Source organism: Cinclus cinclus, chromosome 16, assembly GCF_963662255.1.
Source record: "Cinclus cinclus chromosome 16, bCinCin1.1, whole genome shotgun sequence".
In the NCBI taxonomy this organism is placed as follows: Eukaryota; Metazoa; Chordata; class Aves; order Passeriformes; family Cinclidae; genus Cinclus; species Cinclus cinclus.
In genome coordinates, this window is record NC_085061.1 from 11,283,554 (window position 1) to 11,295,534 (window position 11,981).

An 11,981-nucleotide genomic window follows, 5' to 3' on the forward strand; every position below is an offset into this window, starting at 1 on the left:
AAGCTGGTAAAGCAGAGCCCTTTTCTTCCTCCTGCTGCCTATGGAAAGGCCAGTTTTAGCTCATCCCAAGAAGAGCCAGACATGCCTGCTTGCCCACATCACTGCTGCTCCCAGCGTGGTGCTGCTCTCCCAGCCCGTCTCCTCTGTCAGCTCCACACCAGGGAGCCAGAACAGGCAGCTCCACTCTGCAGAGAGGGGAAAACTGGGAGCCCTGCTTTAACACCTGCAGTAAAACCCCACAGTGGGTGGAGTTGGGAGAGGAAGGGAGCTATAAATAGGTGGAGGATAACCTAGCTAAGTCGGAGTGATCTCTGAGACTGTCTGGTCTAACTGGGCTGTTTGGCTGGGAGTGATGCGTGAAATCGGATTTCTCCAGGCAAAGCAGTAAATCCTTCTCCTCAGGGTCACCCTCATGCCAGGTGAGAGCAGCCAATGAATGATATTGAAGGGGGATCATTGACCAAAGGTGGGGAGGACGGAGAACCAGTTTGAGAACAGGAGTGGGCAGCAGTGTTACAGCCCAATGCAAAGCACGCTTGTGCTCACCACGCTGAGCCCCAAAATGCCTTTGGCCAGAACTAAGCACATGAGGAGCCTCCAAGAAGCCAAGGTGAGAATGGAAATTGCACCCCAGCAAGGGAAGGGGTCAATTAAAGAAGAAGAAAGTCTCTCTGGAAGCACTCAGCCTTATTTTTGAGGAACTTCTGCCACTGGGCAGGGAGATGCCCCAGGAGATAACCTGCAGGACACCTGGCTGTACAGGCGAGTTGACTTCAGTCACTAAAAAGAAGAAAACTGACAAGTTTCTCTGTCTTGGCAGGAGGGAGCAGGAATTTTCCTCTAATTAATAAAGTGCTACTTTCACCTACCTAATCTGGAGAGGAAGCAAAAATGTGAACAGATTGAAGCGTCTTGAGAAGGGTGGATCTCACTCATGGAAATTAACAGTTAAGCACCTTAGCAAGATGCTGAGTTTGGAGTTTGGTTTTCTGCCCCTTGCAGTTGCAATAATTACCAGGTTTGAACTGATGCTGTGTAACTGCTCCCAAAATATAATTTCCAAAATAAAACCAGGTTTGATCTCACCACCCCCAAGCATCTCACCACCACTTAACCACTTATCTGTGGTACATGATGCAGGCCCTTCTTCAAATTCTCCACCAGACCCTGGGCTGCAAGCATGTACAGGGCATGCAGGACAGCCAAGCTGCCCATGCTGCTACTCCTGCTGCCAGGACAGCAAAGCAGCTGCTGGATGCTTCCACATAACCTTATTCCTCCACACCAGTGAGCACTGCTGACCCTTTGGGCCCCAGCTCTGGAGTCACAGCAGAGCAGGCAGGAAGGGTGGGGATCTACCCAACCCCCTTTCCTTCCCTCCAGTTTCAAAGTAGGTTTTGGCTCTGGAGGAAAAAAAAAAAAAAAAAAAGAAGAAAAAGGAACTAGCCCATGTGCTTCAATGCATCTAGGAAGTTGCAAGATGAACTTTTTCCTAGTATCAGCCCCAAGCTCTTCCCTTTGGCACGCAGCAGGAAGAAGAGACAGAAGTTCTTGGAGCTTCTGCAGCCACTGAGGACACCAGTGAGACTCACCCCAGCTGGTCCCACATGCAGCAGCCCCCCCCTTTGTGCTGGATACCTCCACACTCTTTTTCCTAGTAATTTACTGACACAAGCCAGCTTTGCTCCTGCCTGAATTTTCCAGCCTCTCTTGGTTCTCAACTTTGGAAACTCAGGGACAAGACTTTGCCACTTCATTAATTCCTCTACTCCTCCAGCCTATAAATCAAATCAACTCTGAGCTACTCCCTTGCTCCAGGGAAGATCCAGGAAAGAAAATATCATCAGACATACTGAACTCCAGACAGCTCTGGTGTGAGGTGAGAGCCAGCAGCTGTCCAGGAGAAGGCTAACCATGTATCTGAGGGAAACACATCCCTCAAAGCTGTGCCCAGAGGAAGCTGTAGGAGACTTTCTTCTAAGACTGAAGCTGAAGTACCAGCCCTTCTCCTCCCTCTGCTGTGTGAGCTCCTCTGCCTGGGGGCTGACTAAGATCCACAGAATGTCCTGAGTTAGAAGGGACCCATAAGGATCACAAGTCCAACTCCTGGTGCTGCACCAGGGCTCAACAATCCCTCCCCATGCCTGACAGCATTGTTCAAACACCCCTGGAGCTCTGGCAACCAGCCTCAGGGCCATGACCATTCCCTGAGGAGCCAGATGTGCTGGGACCTGGGACCACCATCACCAGCAGAGAAGGAGCTCTCTGCCTTCAGTACCATGTAAGCTGCTGCTGGCAGGGAGAAACCAGGGCTCTTTAAGAGCTGCCATTGTCCAGTGCCCACACACAGCCCTGGAGGAGCAGCCTCCTCTCTGGGGACTGCAGCACGTGACCCAAACCCTTAAACACCAAGGAGCACAGGGGCAGCTGCAGGAGCTGGGGCTGTGTGGAGGCATCAAGCTGGAGACGACCACTTCAGACATCCTGAAAGAATGGGCAACCCCAGTCCTGCCTCATTGTACAGCAGATCTCCCCTGAAGGAGGCACATGCTCTGGGAGGCCAGGGCAAGCAGGGAATGGTGTGCAGGGCTGGGAAGGTGTATAGTACCTGGAACATGGCAGTTTAAGGTTATAAAGTCCCAGAGCAGGTTGGGATAGCTAAGAATGCAGAGGGGAGTGTCTGATGGTGTTATGCCAGCCAAGGAAGGGAAAGGAGCTCAAGCATTTGTGTGATCTAGCCAGCCCCCAGCTCCAGGCAGGGTGTCAGGACCTGAGGACATGAAAAACCAGGCACCAAGAGCATGGCTGGAATTCACCAGGCTGAGATGACCCTGAGAAAAGAAATAACCCCAGGAGAGGAAGGGAAAAATCCTCTCTTTTTCTACAAGGCAGCAGGGGAAGAGCAGGCAAGCAACAAGACACCCACCTCAGGCAGACACAGCACTGAAATCCAAGCTGCAAACACCAACCCAATGAGAGCTCCATGGCTCAAGTGCAGCAGGAGCATGTGAGCTGGAACACTCTGTGCTGAGCACACAGAGTGTCCTGAGCAGATGTCCTGCACACAGCTGGGGACAAGACAAAGTTTTGCTGCTCCTTCTCCCTGCACTCACCTGCCAAGCCAGCCCAAGTGCTGCAGTCTTGGCAAGAAATTAAGGTGTCAGCAAGTTCCAATTCCTTGCAAAGCTTCTAGCAGGGAGGGCTGGGAAGGCACCTCCAAGGACAGACTGAGGCAGGGGTATAACTGGAGTGATGGGACAGTGGTTGGCACATTCAGCTGGGATGGGGGAAGCTTTTCCAGCCCTCATGCTCCACCAGAGCTCCTGGGGTTCTGTGACTCAGAAAGCTCTGCCTTCCCTGCCAGGGCCAAGGAGTCCTCAGGTGTGCAAGGCACGAAGATGACAGGCAGTGTGCAAGCACTGCACAGGGGAGGATAGAAAAGGGAGCCAAGGGTGAAACTCACCCACCCAAATGTTTGTTCTGGGGCAGAAGGCTGAGGGAAGAGAGTCAGATATTCTGGTCTTGCAGGAAATGGAGGGGACAGGAAGCTTTAAGTGAGCTGCTTTCCAGGTCTTGGTGAGACCAGTACACCACTCAGAGAGATACCACTAGCTGAAGTGAACTGTCTGGAAGCAGATTTCAAGATGGGCTGTTAACGAGGTAACAAGATAATTGAACCTGGAGTCCTAGACCAGCACAGAATGGGATCTCATGCTCCATGCTACAAAGTCCAGAACAGCAGCACATGTCTCTGGCCACAGACACCAACATGCAATGGCAAGCCTGGGGATCTTTACTTTCTTTCAGCTGCCTTGAAACTGGTTCTGGCCCACCTTTAGGCCAGAAGAAATTCATACACAGCAGCTGAATTGGGCTAAGCTGCATTTAATGCCCAGCACTGACTCCATAAATATGCAGGCAGAGGAAGAGGCGTCCGAAGCCTGAAGTGAAAGATTGATAGGAAAAGTAGATGTATTGCAGAGCCAGCTTAGCCACAGAGCAACTATCATCAAAGTCTGAACAATGTTTCCTCTTCTCCCTTGCACTGGACACTGGAAACCAGTGACAGATAATCCAGGGAGTTACTGGAAATCTATCCCGGTCACTTTGAAAGAGGGGATTACACAGACCTGAAAAGGCAATCAGCATCTTAATCACAAACTGGAGGGAGAAAAAGAGGAGAAGCATGAAGGTTTTTTCAAAATAAAGGTTAACTTCAAACCTCATCTCCAGTGACAACTGCAAAGCCACGATCTGAACGAGCATGAAAATGGCAACAAGGGCACTGCTGAAGGGTCTGAGTAAACACACATTTAAGAAAACCCACACAATGAAATCCCTACCACCCCAGTGCTCTATTAAGTTAATTAACACTGCTCCAGTGAAGTGCAATGAGCCGCTGTATCCCGCAGCTCCTGGCCAATTGTGGGCGACTCTGGAGTGTCACCACGGCGTGGGTGGGCTGCCAGGGCCCTCTCAGCACCAGCAGCAAGGAAATGCCACAGAGAGACTCACAGGGGAAAGAACCAAACAACACAAGCCACAGCATCCAATCCTGAGTAGCTTTACCAGCAGATCTCATTCCCAGATCTTTCCCTCCCTGTGTTTATAATCCTTGCAGCAGAGTTCTGTCATCCTACTCAGCTCACAGGCTGCCCCAGCTACAAAAGATGTCAGGCTGCAAAATCACCCCGACAGACTGCCTGCTGAGACCAGTTGCATTATAAAAAAAGGAAGCTCTTGCCTGCCTGCTCCCAATATGCTATGGATTTAATGAGAAGGAGCATACGCAGAGATGCTTTGCAAGAAGAGCACATACATGGGATTCTTGCCAGGAAAAATGCATCTTGAGTAACACATGTGCTCTTAGTTTCCTCTTTTTTCAGAAAGGTTTAACTACACTCTGAGCTATCCAGCAGCAATAAACCACTTTTTTCCCCTCTTTCTCACTTATAGCAGAGTGTTGCTTGGTAAACAGCAGATCTTCCTGTCTGAGGCTGTGCCAGCCTGTGCTGAACAGAACTGTTGTTATTGCACATTCACAGCTAGAGATAAACATGAATAAGAGCCACGAGTAAGAGCCAGGCACTGGTTCTTCAATACACTGCTTTATCAGGTTCACCTTGATTCAAATGTTTCTGACATCTCTCCCCCCTGAAGGGGCAAGATGGCACATGTAGCAAGGACAAACACGAAAAAAGAAGGCAGAAATGACAGCAGCACAAAAAGCACTCTTCTGTACTTGCTAACATTCACAAACTGTGCAGCTCACAGCTCCACCTGCACTTGAAACACTCAAAAGCACAACAAGGAAACAAATGGTCCCAGCCAACCCAAGATGCCCAAATGGGAAAACAAAACAGCCTTCAGAACATTTCTCAGGATAAAGCTCCATCCAGAGCCACAACTGGTGCAGGACATAAAGGTTACAGAGAACCAGGGAAAGAAAAAAATGTGCAAGTCATGATCTCATCTGCAAGCTGACACTCTGCAATGACACAGGCACAACAAACCAACCCAGGAAATGTGGACACTGGAAGTGTGAGGAGGGTTTCTAACCTTTCCAAGAGCAGATCTCTGGACCAGCTGCTCCAGAAGCACTGGGGAAAAAAGTACAGCGTGAGTTCCAACACTTGGTTCCAGGACAAGTTCATGACCTGCATGAGATGACTGCCTGTCTTCAGCAGCACAGAACTGGACTTGATGACCCATGAAGTTCCTTCCTCCCAATCACTCAGCAACCCAAATTCATAGAAGTCCAGACACAGCACAAACACGAGGTCATTCCCAAAAGGACAGAAGGGATTGTATCTTCAGATCATGCTAAGCTGACAGATAAGCAGATGAAGGGCTGGCCACTGCAGAAGGGAGGGGAAGAGAACTGCAGCAAGAAACAGTCTCACAACCAGTGAAAACTCAGGGCACAGGTTTGGAAAGCAAAGTCTGAGAGACAGGAAGTGGAGATGGTCCCTGAGCACACTGTCCTCAGACACCCCAGTCACAGCTTTCATTCTAACACAGATTAGACAAACAGCAAATATATAATTTGCCCAAGACACATGCAGTTGCATCCCTTCCTAGAGACAGCTCCAGTCCTCAATGCAGTGCCCTGCCCAAGCCACACAGGCAGCAGCACCTGGCTGTCTCCTGCAATTTTAATGCAATTTGGCTTTCCCTGGCTTTCATCAGGCACCATGTCCTAATTTCCAACCAACTAGCCTAGACTGAAGCCAACACATCTCTAGCTGTGCCTTAGGCAAGTGCAGAGGTGGGAGAAGCCTGTCAAACAATGGTGCCATTTGGCATTTCCATCACAACCAACCAAGAGATAAAACACAAGAACTGCTGAAAGCTGCACAAGAGACTCCTGCCTTCCCCAGGAGCACAAGAAACCAGGAGAGAACAGGGAGGTGAGACAGACTCAGGGAGCAGAGAGGAAGTTCCTTGTCTAGAATCATAAAATCACACAACGGTTTGGATTGGATGGAACCTTAAAGCCCATTTCCTACCACCCCCTGCCACCTTCCACTAAACCAAGCTGCTCCCAGTTCCATCCAACCTGGCCTTGAACACTTCCAGGGATGGGGCAGCCACAGCTTCTCTGAGCAACAGGGAAGCACAGCTCACCACAATCATTTAATGCAAAAGCACTGCAGTACTGCTTACCCCTCTCCTCCTCCAGATGACACCTGAAAAACACATCAATCCTTCTGAACACTGATGTGGCAGCCATGCCATTGTTTCTGTTAGGAGATTATACTGTATTGAAATTATAGGTGTGGAATAACACCTGGTACAAGGAAGTGATACAAACAAAACAGTGCCCAACACCACCACAGGCCTCCCCTCTCCTCACCAGAGTAGTTTTACTGGCTCACTTCTCCATCACAAGCAGCTTCTCTTCAGCTACACCAGTACAGCTGGAATTGTAGCATGCGTTCAATTACACACACCTTAAGCAATATTGCTTGGGAACAGTCATTTGAACAAACACAATGGTCATATGAGGAAAAGGCTGTACTCTGAGATGGCTGAAACACAATGCAGATGGTTTGAGTAATGGTGGAGCAAATGGTGGCCAGCCAGCCACACGAGGTACCTCCAGCACGGGGAGGGAGCTGAGCTTTAACCAAGGGCTGCTGGCTGCATCCTGAACCAAAAGAACAGATTCAGAGGAGATCATGTTACTGGAGTCACTCCCATGTGCCTTGCAAGACACATCCAGCTGCCTGAGCCTTGTGAGGTGCTGCAGACTCACAGGCTCCCTTCTAGCAGGCTCTGCTTGTTAAGAAATGGCAAAGTCAGACAACACGAACAAGGGCAGTAGCTTTTGGAAGACATTCCAAGGCTGCATCAAAACAGATTCAAGAGCAGGAACGCCACCTCATCCCTCTCACCCATGAGAACAAGCCATGGTGGAGATCTGACCAACATCTGCCTGGTGACAGTCACCACTCAAAACACCAGAGAGCTCATGGCCCAGCTTCACTGACCAAAGCTATGAGAGGTTCCTGAAGACCTTCTACTGTGGCTGGACATCAACAACACATAAACATCCAGCCAGACCAGATGGGCCAACACACAGCAAGCACTAGTGTCCACCTGATTAATCCAAAGCCCCGACCTGGATGAGATGTCAACCTGGATTATTTGAATCCAAGGACAACACCATCACATGCTGCAAACGTATCCTGACAGTCCAAGCTCAGACTGGCTTCCCACCACCTCATCCTGCCTTCACAGCACAGGTTCTGAATGCCCAGGCTGAGAGCAGCCCAGCCACATGAGGCTCAACACAGTCACTTCTCTGTCCCAGGGGACTGGGAACTGCCACAGCTCTGTTACTGCAGGCAAGGCTATGCAGAGTTTCTTCACTTATTGTCCTGCCTTTGCACTGCCTCAAACACACCCTGGAACAGCCATGCAGTTTCCACTGCTTAAGATTGCAAGGTGCTGGAAGACCCCACAGTTTCTCTTCCCCTCTCAGTTTCTTCTTCACCATGAGAAAACCAGAGGACATTGCTATCCCCACCCATTTAAGCACGCAGCCTTCACACAGACAACATGGACACACTCAAAGAAGGAATTCAGACAAGGAAGGAAGACAGAAAAAGAGGCATGAGAGACACGAAGCAGGGCAACTGTGCTCACAAACCAGAGGAGAGAAGTCTCCATCCTTCCAGCCCCTCCCAGCCCAGCCCAGCACCAGCCTGAGTCAGAAAAGCCTCTCACCCAACACAATTCCTGCTTGGCAGGTCCAGTGCCAGTCAGTGGAGGGTCAGCCTGGTGTCCCTGGTCCTGAGTGGCTGCTGCTAGCACCCACTGAGTGGAGCATGCTAGGAGGTCCCTGCACCAAGCACTGGGAGCATACCAAGCCTGGAAGGAGCTGTCCCAAGCTGCTAGACAGAGAGTGAAAAAAGGCAAGTAAGAATAAATGACTGCTGAGACTCCAGGCCCATCAGCATGGCACCAGCAGAGACAACCTACCTCACATTTTTGGTCCCTCAATCAGCATCCCCCTGAACTCCAGCACGTAGAGCTTCTGTGCTTCCCACGACATCCAGCTGCAGCTTGGTCCCTTCTGGAGACAGCTTTTGGGTCAGCTCAGACTCTTCACTCGTGCTCTCAGAACCTTTGGCTGTGACTTTATAGCTCCATGCCCACCACTGGCCCTACTCCCTGCCAGCAGCTGCTGCTCAGCATCCTGGTGTGAGCTGTCATCAGAGCAGGGAGTGCCACACCTCGGAGCACAGCGGGATGGAGCACAGCAGGATCGTGTGAGGAGGACTCTGGACAGTTCTCCACAATTAGCAACAGGGCAGGATCTCCCGAGGGGCTGGATGGGACCGCAGTGACGTCTGGCGGGGCACACTGCCTGAATGTTCAAATACAGAAACAGATGTTAATTACTCTGCACAGCCAGGACATCATTAGCAGCTACATCTCCTGGAGATTCTGAAGTACAAATTCCTCTGATTATGCCAAATATGCCCATCCCACCCCCAGAAGCCATGATGTTTGAGTAGCTGCCTTGGCAAACCTCCCTCCTCCAAGATATTTCCCCTCTCTCCTTCATACTCTCTGCTCTCAAAACAACCTGTCTTAATGAAATCCCTGCTTTGGGAAAATGCTGTCTCCTTTGGGACAGGCTGTTAGCAGATGGAAGCAACAAAAACCCTTGTCCATAAGCATCTGGGTCTCCAGCACACTCTTATTTCCTCTGTTTTAGGTTGGGGAGGAAGGACAAAAATAAGGATTGAGCTGGCACCATGTGATCAGTGAGCCTTTTTAGCAGCATGGCAGAGCAAGAGACCCCATTCTGCCCCCTCACCTTGTTCATCATCCCCACAGCCACACCATCAGATGCAGTATGATACCCCTGGGGTAGGTGATGGTGAGCTCACAAAGAGCTTTTCTCTTACAGCACTCCCCACCACTGATAATTCCAGGCAGTGGGAAAAAAATGCCCTGTGGTGAACACCTGGACAGGTGCTGCTAACAGAACCAGAGCAGCAGAGGGAGGGTGTATGGAATGGGCAAGGGACACCACTCAGGGACCAGTGATGAGTAAATAAGGGACTGATTCAGGAACCCTTCAGGTTCAAAAGGCCCACCCTAATCCTTTTAGCCCAAGGGTCTGGCAGCTACACTGGGAATTCCAGGCACACAACACCTCCAAGGCACTCACTGAGCTGCTCCCACACTGGGAAGGAGGGAGATTCAGGAGAGTGAATGAGGGAGTGAGACCAGCAGACAGAGCACCCCCCAAGTGCCACATCACATCATTATCCTTGCACATACCACGGGATAGGAAGGGAAAGCAATCAGCACCCAGCAGCTCAGCACAGACCTGCTGGGCTGGGCTGCAGTTCCAAGGACTTCCCAAGCATTGCCTGCTGGCCAGTCTGCAGGAAGCAGACTGACAAGGGGCAAGCTGGAGAGCAAGACCTTGATCACATCAGTGCTGGAGCCTCTGTGGATTATGGACAGCCAAAGGAGAGGACAGAGCTCAGCATACAAAGACCCTGGTGCTGTGGAGCAGCACAAAACACAGGGGATTTGCTGCCAGCAAAGTTGTCCATGAGTAACTTTCTCTGCAACCGTTTTTGTTACAGGAGCAGAAGGATACAAGTTGGGAAGCTGCCTGTGATCTCCTCAGTAAACTGAAATCACCTGGGCTAGGACTGGGAACAAGATGCTGCTGAAGGGGAAACTCTGGCCCTGATGTCTGGAAAGGCTGACCTGGAACAGAGACTAGGCAGAGCAAAAGGAATAAAATAGGAATTTATTGAATGAGCAGTGCAAGAGCCCCACTGGGGCTACACCCAAGTCAAATCCAAGATGGATTCAAGTCACGAGTTTTCACACTTTTATCAGTTTTGGTTCATCTACATATCGGGGTCAATTGTCCAACCACAGCCCAAGTTATGAAGTCTCAGGCCCCAGGTTTGCCCCCTTCCTTTTGACGTTGTTTATGCTTTTTGGATAATGGGTGTCCTTGATTCTCCAGCTGGGAATGGATTGTTTTGTCTAACTACCCCATGAAGAGGACTTACTAACACCTAACATGAAGTTTCAGAGTTATATGTTAAGCAGCAGAGAATCTGAAAAAAATAAAATCTAAACCCCAAGGCACCACTGCCACTGGAAGCATCACATTAGAAATGGAGGGGACAACAGCTTTTGGTAAGGTCTTGATATCTATTTCAACAAATTGAGAATGCATTGATAACCCTGAGGTTTGACAAGGGCTGCTTACACCAGGGCTGGGGCAGGACACCAGCTCAGTGCCCTGGCACAGTGTCACTGTCACTGTCCCTGATGCTGAGCCTGCTCAAGCCCACAGCATTTCCTACAAAAGGGGCTGCACTGCAGGAACAGAAAAGCTCTTTCTCTTTTTTTATGAACACTCATTAGAGTTTACACTGTTGAAAAGTGTGGAGGCACGCATTTGTGGAGGAACAGAGATATGGTTCCAACATTGGTTTTAATGTGCAAGCCTAAAGACTCGGCTTCAGTTTTTAGAAATCAAACTTGATCATCTCAAGCTGGCATAAAAAGCCCCATGTTCCCTTGAGTTATTTTCTTTTCAAATAGGCAAGGTACAGCACAATAGGAAATATCAGCAGTTATGTATTCAACCCCCAGAAACCCAACGGACCAATTCCAGCAACCCACGGCAGCTTTCCAATCCTCCCTGATCTATTTGCTGGAGTTAGTCTGAAAAGCAGGCTGCCCCCAAGCCATTCAGCAAACTCCACATCCCGCTAATTACATCAATATAAATGTATTATCTTGGCTGTCAAACATGGGCTGCCTGAACAGGACAAGGCTCTGCCATGGAAATGCAGGAAAACAATTGCTCTTTCTGCTGGTGACACATTTCTCTGGATCCTATTTCCTTGCCAGGGCTCCCCCTTCTCCCTTCTGCCCAGGCACCAGGGCACCAGCGTTGTTTCCTTCCAAAGCAAGAGGAAACGGCACACAAAAACGCTCCTCATCTTTTAAGCAACTGAATATGAATTAATTTTGGGAGCACCTTTGGCATTTCCTATCAGCCAACCTAAGAGCTGCCAGCACACTGTGAGGGCAAGAGCTAAATGTTTCCTGTGAGCAGGCAGTGGCTCTTCTGCCTCTCTTGGCTTCCTCAGCTGCCATTGCTAAATGCAAGGCAAGTGTCAACACTCCAAACAGCAAATGTGACAGAAATTCGGAGCAGCCTGCTCCTCCCTGCCCAGCTCAATGACTGTGGCCTGGAGAGGAGGGAGCCTCTCAGGAGCAACCAGCATGGTTAAGGCAAACACAGGCAGATGCAGAGGCTTCCAGGGAGCAGGGAGGCAGCTCCAGAGAGTGGGATTATGACGGAAAATGAGGAGGAAGCCACTGACTCACCTGTCCCACCCACGTAAGCAGCTTTCCCACTGAAGCTGCATGAGTGTGACCTTGCTCAGAGCCCCAAGTTCTAGCAAACTGGGGGCTCA

At 50.1% G+C, this 11,981-nt stretch overlaps 1 protein-coding gene across 2 annotated transcripts in view; it reads right to left on the minus strand.

The window, feature by feature from the left end:
• CAPN15 (calpain 15) overlaps positions 1-8,704 on the minus strand; it is a 50,932-nt gene extending 42,228 nt beyond the window's left edge. The window contains exons 1-3 of one of the 2 annotated variants that reach the window (XM_062503678.1): positions 8,488-8,704; positions 8,233-8,399; positions 5,560-5,600 (exon numbers count right to left, since the gene is read on the minus strand). The gene's annotated coding sequence lies outside the window, so the exon portion shown is untranslated. The remainder of the gene's footprint in view (positions 1-5,559; positions 5,601-8,232; positions 8,400-8,487) is intronic. The other variant, XM_062503679.1, reaches the window with a different exon arrangement.
• Positions 8,705-11,981: the final 3,277 nt, after the last annotated feature.